The following is a 14069-nucleotide window of genomic DNA, read 5'->3' as shown; positions in this document are numbered from 1 at the left end:
AAGTGTAATTACCATTGGTCACCGTACAAAATTACTGCAATATTACTGGCTATACTCTCTGTGCTATGCATTATATCCTGTTGACTAATTTTATAACTGAAAATTTGTACCTCTTAATTCTTTTCATCGATTTCATCCACCACATGCCCCACCTTCTAGCAGTCACCAGTTTTTTCTCTGAGTCTATGAATCTGTTTCTGTTTTGTCATATTTGTTCATTTGTTATTTAGGTTTCACATATGAGTGAAATCATAAAGTATTTGTCTTTGTCTGTCTGATTTCACTTAGCATAATATCCTCTAGGTTCATCCATGATGTTGCCAAGGCAAGACTTCATTCTTTTTAGAGCTGAGTAATAGTCTATTGTAGATTTATACACCACATCTTCTTTACTCATCTATCAATGAGCACTTGGGCTGCTTCCATATCTTGGCTATTGTAAATAATGCTGCAATGAACAATGAAGTGGATGTATCTTTTCAAGTTTGTGTTTCTATTCCTTTTGGTAAAAACCTGGGAGTGAAATTGCTGAATGTATGGTTGTCCTACTTTTAATTTTTGGAGGAACCTCCATATAATTTTCCGTAGGGGCTATACCAATTTATCTTCCCACCAACTATGCACAAGTGTTCCCTTTTCACCACATCCACACCAATACCTTTTATTTCTTGGTTTTTTTTTTTTTGATACAAGCCAGTCTGACAGATGTAAGGTAGCATCTCATTATGGTTTTGATTTGCATTTCCCTGTTGAAGTGACATTGAGCATCTTTTCATGTGCCTACTGGCCATCAGTATGTCTTCTTTGGAAAAATTGGTGTATAATTGTTCACAGTAGTTTCCTATGATTGTTTGCATTTCTGTTCTCAGTTGTAACTTCTCTTTCACTTCTGATTTCATTTGGGTCCACTCTCTTTTTTCTTGATCTCTTCCCTTATGGTTTGACAAATCCCTTTAGTGTTATTTGTCATGTATCTATTGTATATTTTAGTTTGTGGTTACCATGAGGTCCGTGAATATCAACCTATTCATATAGCACTTAATTTAATAAGCTGATAGTCACTTAAGTCAAATACCTTCTAAAACTACTACATTTTTACCTCCTTCCCCAGATCTTATATTCTTGATGTTATATTTTACATCTTTTATTTTGTGCATCCCTTAGCTACTTATTGTAGGCATCAGTGATTTTATTGCTTTTGTCTTTTAGTCTTCATGCTGAACGTGATGATCACTGCCTTTGCTATATATTTGCCTTACCAGTGAGTGGTTTTTTTTTCATATATTTTCTTATTTCTAGTTATGGCCTTTTCTTTTCCACTTAAGATCCTTTAACTTTTCTTATAAGGCTGCTTTAGTGGTGATGAACTCCTCTACTTTTTGCTTGTCTGGGAAGTGCTCTCTCTCTCCTTCAGTTCTGAATGACAGTCTTACCTGGTACAGTATTCTTGACTGTGCTTTCCTTTCAGCACTTTAAACACACCATGTCACTCCCTTCTGTCTTGCAAAATTTCTGCTAAAAAATTAGATGCTAACTTAATGAGGGCCCCCTATATGTGACTCTCTCCTTTTCTCTTGCTGCCTTTAAAATTGTCTCTTTAACTTTTGCCATTTTTATTATATGCCTTGGTGTTGATCCCTTTTAATTCATTTTATCTGAGACTCTGAACTTCTGACCTGAATATCTGTCTCCTTCCCCAGGTTAGGAAAATTTTCAGAATTATTCTTCAAATAAGTTTTCTATCCATTTCTTTCTCTTCTTTTTCTGGGACCCCTATAATGAGAATGTTAGTATACTTATTGTTGGCCCAGAAGTCCCTTAAACTACTCTTATCTTTTTAAAATTGTCTCCCATCTTCCAGCTCTCTGATCTGTTCTTCCGTGCCATCTCTTCTGCTGTTGATTCTCTATAGCAAGTTTTTAATTTCAGTTAGTATATTCTTCAGGTCTGATTGGTTCTTTCTTATATTTTCTAACCCTGTTGAAGATCTTTTCTCCTTCATTCTCCTAAGTTTGGTGAGCATTTTTATGAACATTATTTTAAACTCTTTATCAGGTAAATTGCTTATCTCTATTTCATCAGGGTTTTTCTGGGGTTTTAGCTTGTTCTTTTCCCAGAACATATTCCTCTGTCTTCTCATTTTGTTTGACTTTCTGTGTTTGTTTCTATGAATTAGGCAAAATAGTTACTTCACCTGGTTTTGAAAGCATGGCACTGTATATGTAGGTGCATTCCTGGTGTAGACCTGCATGTTCTGGGCAGCTGTGGCTGGCTGGAGATGGAGTGTGTGCAAACCTGTACAGAGGTCCCAGGCATACTGCAACAGGGCTGCCTTGGTGGAACGGCTCGAGTTAGAAAAGATATGGACCTGGGGTCCTGGGGTGTGCTGTGATGGGGCAACCTTGGTGAGACAGATGGAGCTGGAATGGGTATGGGCAGGGGAGACAAGGGCATGTTGTACCAGGGCTGCCTTGGGAGAATGTCTGTACCCGGTGTGTGCCAGGGCCCTGGGGCACTCTGCGGTAACCTTGGCAAGCTGGCTAGAGTGCCTGGACCATGTTCCCCTGGCCCAATCAAGGTTTTGGAAGAATGCAAAACAGTACTCCTGAGCACCTCCGAGCCCAAAGAGGCTTCTAGCAGTTCCCTGCCTGTTTGGCAGATATTCTAGGGCTAGTAAATGGATTTCCTTCACACATAGTCTAGGTGCCCTTTAAATGACTGTTTTTTCCACTATTTCTCATGGTGGATGCGTCTGCATGCTGGCCCCTCAGTGATATCCCTTCCCACTACAAGTTGCAGCCTCAGGGTGGGGTTCCCATTGACACCATGTCTCTTTCCCTCCTACCCATCTCTGTGTGGTCCCTCTATCTTTCCTTGTGCAGAAGCTTTTCAATCAGCCCTCAGTTATTCCTCAGGAGGAATTACTCTTTACATAGGTGTAATTGTGTATGTCTCTGGGAGGAGGTTAGTTCAAGGTTTTCCTATACCATCATCTTGAACCAGAACCCAACTTATTCATTCATTTATCCATTTATTCTGGGTGACAAAATCATACATCATATAAGATACAGGTCTTGACAACTTTTCATTAAAACAAACAAAAATAAAACTGTCTGCATGGAGTAGAGTGGGGGCCCAAGGCAGGGATGGTCATTCTGCCTCACTTAGATTCCAAAGGAACACTGAATTGAGATTGGTGTCTATTGTCTAGAAGGCACATTTGAGAATAAAATGAAAATCAGTCACTCCTTTGGGCCCCAAGATATGAAAAAAGTAAAAGGAGATACTGAAACTTGGAAGAGATTTTCAGAAAATCATGTAGGCTCCTAAGTTTTAAAACTGTAATTCTAATCCAAGCATCATCTATTCATTTTTTATCACTCCAATTCAGCTCATTCTCATAGTTCACGAGCACATATCCTTAGCTCCTCAAACACAAATCTCTGCAGTATCCTCTACTCTTTTTTCCCATTTCTTCCAACACTGTTATCCTTCCTGTCCTCTGCCACTGCCTCCCTAGTTGGCCATCAGATTCTGATATGTCTACTTCAGGATTGTTTCTTGCATGAACATCCTCCTTTTCAACTCTGCTGCTGCCATTGCCAAAATAAGATTATCATTGTTTCACACTTGGACATTTTCAGGAGCTTTCTAATGGATATTTCTGCTCCCAAAGTTCCTACAAAACAAATCATACCCAGTCACTCTTCCACATAAACTTCACTGAAGCTCTTCTAGAAATATTTTCACTCTTGATCATAGAACCTTTTCAGTCAAGGCTCTGACAACCGTTTTCTGCATCTCCCATCATTTCTCATTATCTATCACCACTGGATTTTTTCTGGTCATTTTTAAATAACACCATGCCTTTCAGAACTTTGTGGCTTTTGCATGTGGCATTCCTCTGACTTAAAATGCCACGCGCATCTTTCTATATAGGATAAATGCTTCCTAATTCTTCAAGATAGGGTCAAGTCTCCATAAGGCAGACTCCCTCTTTGGTGCCCCAGAGCACTGCATGCTCACCTCTCCTCTCCCACAAACTCTACATTAAATCATAATTATCAGTTTGTATAAGTGTGTCTCATTCTGGGGCTGCCATCTACCTGGGGCTCTAACAAACGCAAGGTGATGATGCTCTAGCTGTGCATGGGAATGTCCTCATAAAAGTTCATTAAATTAATGAATTAATTAATGAATATCAGAGAGAACCATATTTCAGATGGAGGTTTACGATTGTTGCTCAGGTTCCAACCTAGTCTATTTAACCTATAATGTAGACAGAATATGGTAGGTCAGATAAATTTGCCAAATGTTGAATTCTAGAACTTTGAATGCAAAAAGGGTAATATGGCCATTTATTGAGTGAGATCTGTACTGTAGGCTGGCCCAGGAAGCCAGTCAAAATGTATACTATTATTTCTATAGGAAAGTACCATCTTCAGTTTTTAGGGACAAAGGAACATAACCACTCCAGAAGTGACGGCGCCCAAGCTGCAGCCATGCAACCTGCCTGGTAAATGGGAGGGAATGGAGAGCAGAATGCCAGCAATGGCTTTGGTTTCTGCTTCACGGGGCATGGCTGCTTGGCCTTGGTCTATACTGAGAAGTTAAGCCCGGGGTTTGAAGTGTACAACTTCCCTCGCCATAATCCAGAATCTGCGCAGCTGTAGCAGAGAAGCAGGAGACGTGGGGTTCACAGAACAGCTCTTGTTCTTCGGGAAGTCCCTTTCAGCCCCTGCAGTCTAATGCTGTCTGTGCTATTATCTTTACATGTGGAGATTTGTAGCCCTGGTTGCTGCTATTTTAAAGAGTGACTCTGAATGTTAAATTTACAGTGAAATTCTTTTTTTCTAAGCAGTCTTTTGACAAACCTGAGTTGAATGTCTACCATGTAATAGCTAATGTACTAAGCACTGAAAATAGAGATAAATGATTCCTATTCAAAGGAACAAATAAACAGTCAATAAAAGTTTATTTACGTGAAGTAACATAAAGAAATGAGATAGACTATTTCTGTCCTCATGGAGTTTATATGCTAGCAGGAAGAAATATGTATAATTATAATGTGATTGATATACCCAATAACTGGGTGAGTTTAACGCATACAAAGGTAGTTCCTAACCCAGATGTGGGAGAAACACAGGTGGGAAGGGCAGTTGTAGTTACAAGTTTAAAAATAACCACCAATTACTCTTGCCTTCTGACATTCATGAATTGGTGTAACGCCTTGACTTTATGAGTGTGGGTGGGACATAATCCATAGCCTATGGCAAAAGGGAGAGGTTATCACTTTCATGATTGTATATCATAAAACCGTGTGTTCCATCTCACTATAAAACATTCTAATGCATTCTTGACTTGCACACTTTGACAAAGCCAGAAGCTGTTTTGGGCCCTCAGTCCAACAGGCCTAGAGGAATTAAACTCTGTCAACACTGATGTCAGCTTGGAGATGTATACGTCCCAAGTTGAGTGCTCACACAAGACCCCAGCCCTAAATGACGCCTTACTTACAAACTTATGACAAACCCTGAAGCAGGACTCTAAGCAATGCCTGGATACTTGACCCATAGAAACTATTAATAATGTACAAAATCAAAAACAGCCAGTAGCGCAGGGAGCAAGGGGTCTGCCCAGGTGAGGTGGGGAATTTGCTCCCATCTCCACAACGGCCTGGCCTGGGAGCGAATTCTCCAGCCCCAGATTCACAATATGCAAGTCTCAAGGTCAGAATTCCCCCCTGAAGCTGCAGTGAGGAGGCAGGGCTGCCCCACCAAGCACGAGTATTTGCTCCCATCTCCTCCTTGGCCGGTCCTGGGGTCGGTCTCTGGTACCCTAGGTACAAGAGGTTCAGTTCTCTGTGTTGACCTGCTCCCGGGAGACGGATGCGGGGTGGTCAGGGGGCGGGGAGGGGGCGGGGCGGTGGCAGCTACAGGGAAGGCAGAAGCTGGGGGCTCGGGGTGGCCAGGCAAGCCTGTGAATTTCCACCCAGTGGCCCCCTCAGCGTGCTCTGGGGCGCCCTCTGCTGCCTCAGGGTGGCAATTGGCATCCCTCCAGATCGGTCGAGTCCTGGGAGGATTCCTCCATTGGACAGACAGACAGACAGATAAATAGACAGAAACTCTACCCTCTTCCTCCATTTGGAAACAGACATATATCCTAAATTACTCCTCCTCATCCATTAGACAGTTACATACATAGACAGACACACACACACAACACACACACACACACACACTAGCCTCCTCCTACTCCTCAATTAAGAAGGTAGGTAGATAGACACACTAATGTCCTCTACCAACTGACAGACAGACAGACAGAGAAAAAGACACACTAGACGGCTCCTATGCCTCCACTACATTGATAAATAGACAGATAGGTAGATAGATAGATAGATCGGTGGGGAAAGATAGACACCTACTACTCGTCTTCTCCTCCGTTAGATAAACAGACAGACACCCACATAGAGCAGCCTCTCCCCACCTCCAGTAGATAAGGAGGCAGGCAGACAGTCAGACAGACAGACATACTAGAGGTGGGGTGCGGTCTGGGTCGGGGTCGGAGGCGGCGACCGGGGATACGGATGCCCCTGGTGAGCCAGAGGATTTTCTCACATGTCCCTAGCTGCCTTGCCTGGTGGTGGCCTCCACTCCATCAAGCTTGCAGGACTCAAGCCTTTGAAGGCAGCCTGTTCCTGGGAGCGGGCGTGGGGAGGTCGGGGGCAGACAAGAGGCGGCAAAGGAGCTAAGGGGGATGCCTCACCGACTTGCTCATTTTCCTCCCATCTGCCCCTCTCCTGACCTCAGGGCAGGATCTACGACCCCAGATGTGCGAGATTTAATTCTCCATGTCAGCCGGGTCGTGGGAGGCTGACGAGGTGAGTTCAGGGTAAACGGACGTCGTGGGGAGCAGACTGCCTTAGATGAGCCGATCAGTTTGCACCCATCTCCACAAAGGCCTGGCCTGGGGGCGGCCTCTCCTGCCCCAGGTTCACAGCATGCTTGTTCGCATGTCAGCCTGGCCCAGGAGGCGGGCGCGGTGCCGTCAAGGGCTGTGGTGAGGAGGCGAGGCTGCCCCACAGAGCCCGTGTATTTGCTCCCATCTCCCCCTTGGTCGGTCCTGCGGTCAGTCTCTGCTATGCTCGGTACAGGAGGTGCACATCTCCGGGTAGTCCTGCTCCCGGAAGGCGGGCGCCGGGTGTTCAGGGGGCGGATGCAGGGGGCGCCGGCTGCCAAGGCAAGCTTGTGGATTTCCACCCAGTGCCCCAACAGCATGCTCTGGGGGCGACCTCTGATGCCTCAGGGTGGCAATTGGCATCCCTCCAGGTCGGTTGAGTCTTGGGAGGTTTCTTCTGTTAGACAGAAAGACAGACAGACAGACAAATAAATAGACAGACAGACAGACTAGACTCTTCCTCCATTTAGAAACACCCATATATCCTAACCTCCTGCTCTTCATCCATTAGATAGGTAGACAGATACATACCTAGTCAGACACACACACAGACACACACACACACAAACACACACACACACAATCTAGCCTCCGCCTGGTCATAAATTATGCAGGTACATAGACACACTAATCTCCTCCTCCATTAGATAATACTTAGACAAACTTAATAGACTTTTTATCTTCCTCCATTAGATACATAGTCAGTGAGGTTGATGGATACACACACAAGCCTCTACCTACACTTGCTAGATTGACACACTGATAGCCAGACACATGGGCCTCCTCCTTCATCTCAATTAGGTATAAGTTCATACATGGATATCTTATATATAGACAGACACACACACACACACATACTAGCCCTCTACTCCTCCATTAGATGCATATATCGACTGATAAACATAGTAGCTTCCTCCCCCTTAACTTACAGATACAAAGATTGACAGACCCGCACGCAAACACGCACACGCACATACACTGCCCTCCCCTGCTTGCTAAAACAGGTAGATGGGTAGACCGACACACTAACCTCCTCCTTCAAAACACAAAAATATAAAAGACGCACTGTCCTACTCCGATGCCTCACCTAGATAGATAGATAGATAGATAGATAGATAGATAGGGAGATACATAGCTAGATATGAAGGCAAGGAGATAGACATGCTAATCATCTTCTCCTCTGTTAGATAAACAGACAGACACACTCATAGACTAGCCTCTCCCATCCTCCAATAGATAGGCAGTCAGGATGCAAGTAAGACACAGACTCACTGGGGTGGGGTGCGGTCCAGGTTGGGGTCGGCAGCAGCAACAGGGAACTAGGATGTCCCTGGAGAGCCAGAGGATTTGCTCCCTTGTCCCTAGCTGCCTTGCCTGGGGGCGGCCTCAGCTCCCCCAGATTCGAGGGACTCAAGCCTTTGAAGTCGGCCTGCCCTCGGGCGAAGGCGTGGTGTGGGCCAGGGAGGATGTTGGGGGCAGAGGAGGGGCAGCACAGCAGCTAAGGGGCATTCCTCGGCGATTTGGTCATTTTCCTCCCATCTCCCCTTCTCCTAGGCTCTGTGCAGCATCTACTCACCACGTTTGCGGGAGTTTAGTGTCCTTGTCATCCAGGCCATGGGATGATGGTGAGGTGAGTTCAGGGGACAGTTACGTAAGCGGGCAGTGGACTGACAAGGATGAGCCAATCAGTTTGCTCCCATATCTACAGGGGCCTGGCCTGGGGGCGGCATCCCCTGCACCAGGTTAACAGCAGGCACGTTTCCAGGTCCACCTGCCACCCGGAGGTGGGCGTTCTGTGGTCAGAGGCTGCAGTGAGGAGGCGGGGCTGCCCCACCCAGCCCGTGTATTTGCTCCCATCTCCTCCATGGCCGGTCCTGGGGTCGGTCTCTGGTACCCTAGGTACAAGAGGTTCAGCTCTCTGTGTTGGCCTGCTACAGGGAGTCGGATGCGGTGTGGTCAAGGGGCAGGGAGTGGGCGGGACGGTGGTGGCTACAGGGAAGTCAGAAGATGGGCGCTCGTGGTGGCCAGGCAAGCCTGTGAATTTCCACCCTGTGGCCCCCTCAGCCTGCTCTGGGGCGCCCTCTGCTTCCTCAGGGTGGCAATTGGCATCCCTCCAGGTCGCTCGAGTCCTGGGAGGGTTCCGCTGTTAGACAGACAGACAGACAGACAGACACACATACAAATAAACAGTCAGACAGACTAGCCTCTTCCTCCACTTAGAAACAGCCATATATCCTAACCTCTTGCTCTTCATCCATTAGATAGGTAGACAGATACATACCTAGTCAGACACACACACACACACACACACACACACACACACACACACTCTAACCTCCACCTGTTCATAAATTACGCAGGTTCATAGACACACTAATCTCCTCCTCCATTAGATAATACTTACACAATCTTAATAGAATTTTATCTTCCTCCATTAGATACATAGTGAGATTGATGGATACACACACAAGCCTCTACTTACACTTGCTAGATTGACACACTGATAGACAGACACACGGGCCTCCTCCTTCTTCTCGATTAGATATAAGTTCATACATGGATAGCTTATACATAGACAGACACACACACAGACATACTAGCCTTCTCCTCCTCCATTAGATGCATATATCGACTGATAGACACAGTAGCCTCCTCCCGCTTTACTTACAGATACATAGATTGACAGACCAGCATGCAAACACGCACACGCACATACTGCCCCCATCCGCTTGCTCAAATAGGTAGATAGGTAGATAGACACACTAACCTCCTCCTTCAACAGACAAAAAAATAAAAGACACACTAGCCTACTCCTATACCTCACCTTGATAGATAGATAGATCGATAGATAGATCGATAGATCGATCGATAGATAGATCGATCGATAGATAGATAGATAGATAAGTAGAGAGATACATAGATAGATATGAAGGCAAGGAGATAGACATGCTAGTCGTCTTCCCCTTTGTTTCATAAACAGACAGACACACTCGTAGACTAGCCCTTCCCATCCTCCAATGGATGGCAGTCAGGCTGGAAGTCAGACACACAGAATCACTAGGGGCTGATTGCGGTCTGAGTTGGGGTCGGCGGCGGCGACGGGGAACGAGGATGCCACTGGCCAGCAAGAGGATTTGCTCCCTTGTCCGCAGCTGCTTTTCCAGGAGGCGGCCTCCGCTTCCCCAGATTCGCAGGACTCAAGCATTTGAAGCCTGCCTGCCCCCAGGCCAAGGCTTGGTGAGGGCCAGGGAAGAGGTTGGGGGCAGAGGAGGGGCAGCACAGCAGCTCAAAGGAATGCCTCGACGACTTGGTCATTTTGCTCCCATCTCCCCTTCTCCTGGGCTCTGGGCAGCATCTACAACCCAGGTTTCCGGGATTTAAGTCTCCTTGTCAGCCATGTCTGGGATGATGTTCCGGTGATTTCAGGGAACAGTTACGTAAGCAGGCAGTGGACTGACCAGGCTGAGCCGATCAGTTTGCTCCCATCTCTACAGGGGCCTGGCCTGGGGGCGGCATCTCCTGCCCCAGGTTCACAGCATGCATGTTTCCAGGTCCACCTGCTCCCCGGAAGTGGGCGTTCTGCGGTCAGAGGCTGCAGTGAGGGTGCAGGTCTGCCCCTCCCAGCCCATATATTTGCTCCCATCTCCTCCTTGGCCGGTCCTGGTGTCGGTCTCTGGTTCCCTAGGTACAAGAGGTTCAGCTCTCTGTGTTGGCCTGCTCCAGGGAGGCGGATGCGGGTTGGTCAGGGGGCGGGGAGGGGGCGGGGCGGTGGCGGCACTGTTTCCTTGGAGAGGAATGTCTGTTCTCTCGTCCCTCCAATGGATTGGCTGGGGCCTCTGCCTCGTCACGTTGTCACCAGGGCTGGCTCTCACTAGGCTAAAGACCTGCCAGTGTCATGGTTTCTAGTGCAGTCTCCACAGTGTGTCCGTCCGCCTGTGTCCTCCCCCGAGAGGTCGAGCACGTCTAACACACACTGGCCACCTGCTGTGCCTCTAGTTGGAACTGCCTGTGTGTGTTGTGTTTGTTTAGAGCACTGGGTTTCGAGAGGTTTTTAGACCCCGTGGATGTATAGCCTTTCTCCAAACTTGGGTTCTGAGGAACACTTCTTGCGGGTTGTGGAATGTCTTTCCGGCTATATTTCTGGGCTTTTGCTGGTTTCTTGATTTGCTTGGTTTTGTTTTTGCCCCAGGAAGTGCTAAGCATCTCCCTTCTGTCTTGTGACTGTGGTGTCTCAGGGCGAAGTGCAGTGCCTCACCCGAGGTTATGCACAGAGTTACCGAAAGGGCTTAATTGTGTACATGACATCTTTAGCCCACCTGGATTTCCCTTTCAAATATTCAAAATGGTATTTCAAGTGAAAACAAAACAAAACATCACCAGCCCCCGCTAGAGCCATGTGGGCAGGCACGCAAAGCCACCTTTCCTGTGGCTTCATTGACAGGGAACAGCCAGGAGAGGTAAAGACACCCAGAGGGGAAGAGGACTCGGGGCTATCAGGGGCTCGGTGGTGGGGTGGGGGAGGGGGGTAGTGCATGCTCTGGATCCAGGGTTTTACTTTGAAGAAAGGAATGGTGTGAGCCTGCATGGTAGTGATTGTCGCACGGCATCGTGAAGGCACCTAGTGCTCCTGAATTGCATAATTTCAGAGGGACAAAGTCTGTATTATATTAAAAGAAAGTTAAAAAGGCAAAAGAAAGGATGCCATAACCAATATGAAAAAAACAGAGGCAAGTGAAGAAAAACCAAACACAAATCACTTCAGGGGAATGGAAGTCAAGGTTGGGTGCGGGAGGGGATTCATGGTGGGATTTTGAAGAAGAAGGTGTGGGTGGGCGCAGAGGGGTCTCAGCCCCACGGGCTGGTGATGCCGGAAATGTTTCTCCGTAACCCAGTGGTCCAGCTGCAGTTGCAGCATCTTCAGGACATTCGGAAGCAGTGGGAGCTGCGGGACCTTCAGGACCAGCAGGAGCTGCGGGACCGTCAGGAGCAGCAGGAGCTGCGGGAGCGGCAGGAGCTGCAGGATCTTCAGGAGGAGCATTAGCTCAGGCCACAAGCTGGGGAGGGGATCCTGGGCCATGTGGGTCGGCTCAGTGTGACCATGTGGCCCCTTAGAAGTGGACGAGGCAGGCGGGGTGGTCAGTAAGATTCAAATCATGAGGCTGCTGTTTAAAGCTCAGAGGCCACAGCCAGTCTAATGTTAGGACGCCCCAGCCGTCAGCCTGTGAGGAAGTGATCGGCACTCCCACAACCCACTCCCATGGGCGCTGAATTCACGTCGACCTGAGTGAGATGGACCCTGGGCCTCTGGGCGAGAGTCCAGTCTGGCCGTGTCGGGACCTCAGGTCCGCAGAGCCGTGGGACCCCCTACGAGTGTTGGCAAAGCCATGGAACATGTGGCCAGCTGTCACCGCTGCCGTGGGAAGCCATCAGGGCCTCGGCTGTGCTGAGACAGTGATGTTCCCCTTTGTGAGCAGCACCTCCTCCATCATCAGCAGTTCCTAACCCTACCTGCTTCCTGCGGGCACAGGGGCCCCGTTCGGCCATAACGTTCCTTGGGGTTTCGTCAACAACTTCCTTTTTATTTGTGATTACACTGTATGATACTGCCTTAGTTATTTTTAACCTTGTACAATACTCGTGTCCAAATGTTAGCGCCTTCTTAATAGGAGTCTCTCTAAGTTATTTAGGATGCTCTGTAAATAGTGCACCGCTTGCAGGTGCTGCCTGTTTCCTTCTGACCAAAATGAAGACAGGCATGACCGCCTGTGTGGACAGCCCGCCGTAGCCGGTGTGTGAGGTTCCCAACGCATCACACCCTGCTTGGCGAGTCTGCTGCCCTTTGGAACGACCCCTTCCGTGTGTCCCCTTGAGACCCTTGCATGCCTCCTGTGCCCCAGCCTCAGTAGAGGACAGCCTCGAACTTCCAAATGCTTCCATGTACCCTGACCCTGGGCCAGTCCACTCCAGGGTCTGTGTCCTGCAGGGTGGACCCCCAGACCCAGCCACCCTGAGCCTGCCATGTTTATCTGACTCCAAAGCCACCAGGGCTTCCAATATCTTCTGTCACTTGAAGCAATATCTAATTCTAAACTGTAGAGACAGGTCTGGTCCAAAGCAGATTGGTGATTCAGAGACAAGCCATGTGTACAAGTTTCCCCAGATTGCAGGGCACCGTGGGGGCTGACACCCCCAAACCCTGGCTGATGGGTGGGCTCTGGGCTCAGGCAGGATCCGGCCAGCCTTCAGAGACGCGATGCTCTGTCTGCAGCTGATAGAAATCCTGCACCATCGTCCCAGGAGCGAGCTGGATAGAGTGCTTAGATTCCTGCTTTCACCTCTCTCTCGAGAAGGAAGGGCTGGGTTTGCCTGTCACCATGTCCAGGTTCACCCCCTGGCAGGGGGTGAACCATCTAGGTTCCAGGGTGCGCCCACCCCTCTGCATGGTGTGTTCTGTGATCGCCTGAGTTGGGATCCTGCTGGACTCCCCGCGTGGCCAGCCCTGCCCCTGACCCGCACACATGACTTGTAAGGAAACCGCTGCCTCCGTGTGTGTCGCCCGCGCAGGAAATGCAAGGTCACACTGTGCCCTGTATTGAGTAGCTCTCTTGGGAGGGGTCACAGATCTGCTGGTACACTTGTCATTCTCAGTATGCAGCCCCATTAGTTATGTGTGACTAACTCCCCAGAAACTGACTTATCCTTGGTTTTGTAATGGCTTCGGTGAAAAAAAGAGCAACAAAGCAAAAACCAAAAATCCAAACTCCGTAGAGACCATGAGTTTCAAAATACTTTGGTTTCGTAAAATAAATGAGGGGTGAGCTGTGGCCAGCTGACAGTTGGCGGCCTCAGCAGTGTCCCTGGGCCTGAACATCCCGCCTCCCCTGCTGCGGTTTGCTTTGAAAGTCGAATTTGCACTAGCAGCCTCTCATTTTCATGTAATACTCCAGGTTCCGCTGTGGATGATGGAAGACGTGACGTTTCTCCATACGGCGCGTTGGGTTTCATCTGGCTTCACAAGTCCTTAGGCTGTGAGGCTGTGGGTGGGTCTAAATCAGGAGGTTCAAGGTCTGCTGGGAGCTGTGTCACCAGGCCCAGAGGTCAGCAGGTAGGAT

This window comes from Vicugna pacos, chromosome 7, assembly GCF_048564905.1.
Source record: "Vicugna pacos chromosome 7, VicPac4, whole genome shotgun sequence".
NCBI lineage: Eukaryota > Metazoa > Chordata > Mammalia > Artiodactyla > Camelidae > Vicugna > Vicugna pacos.
The sequence above is the reverse complement of the archived record's forward strand: the minus strand, read 5'-3'. Positions refer to the sequence as shown.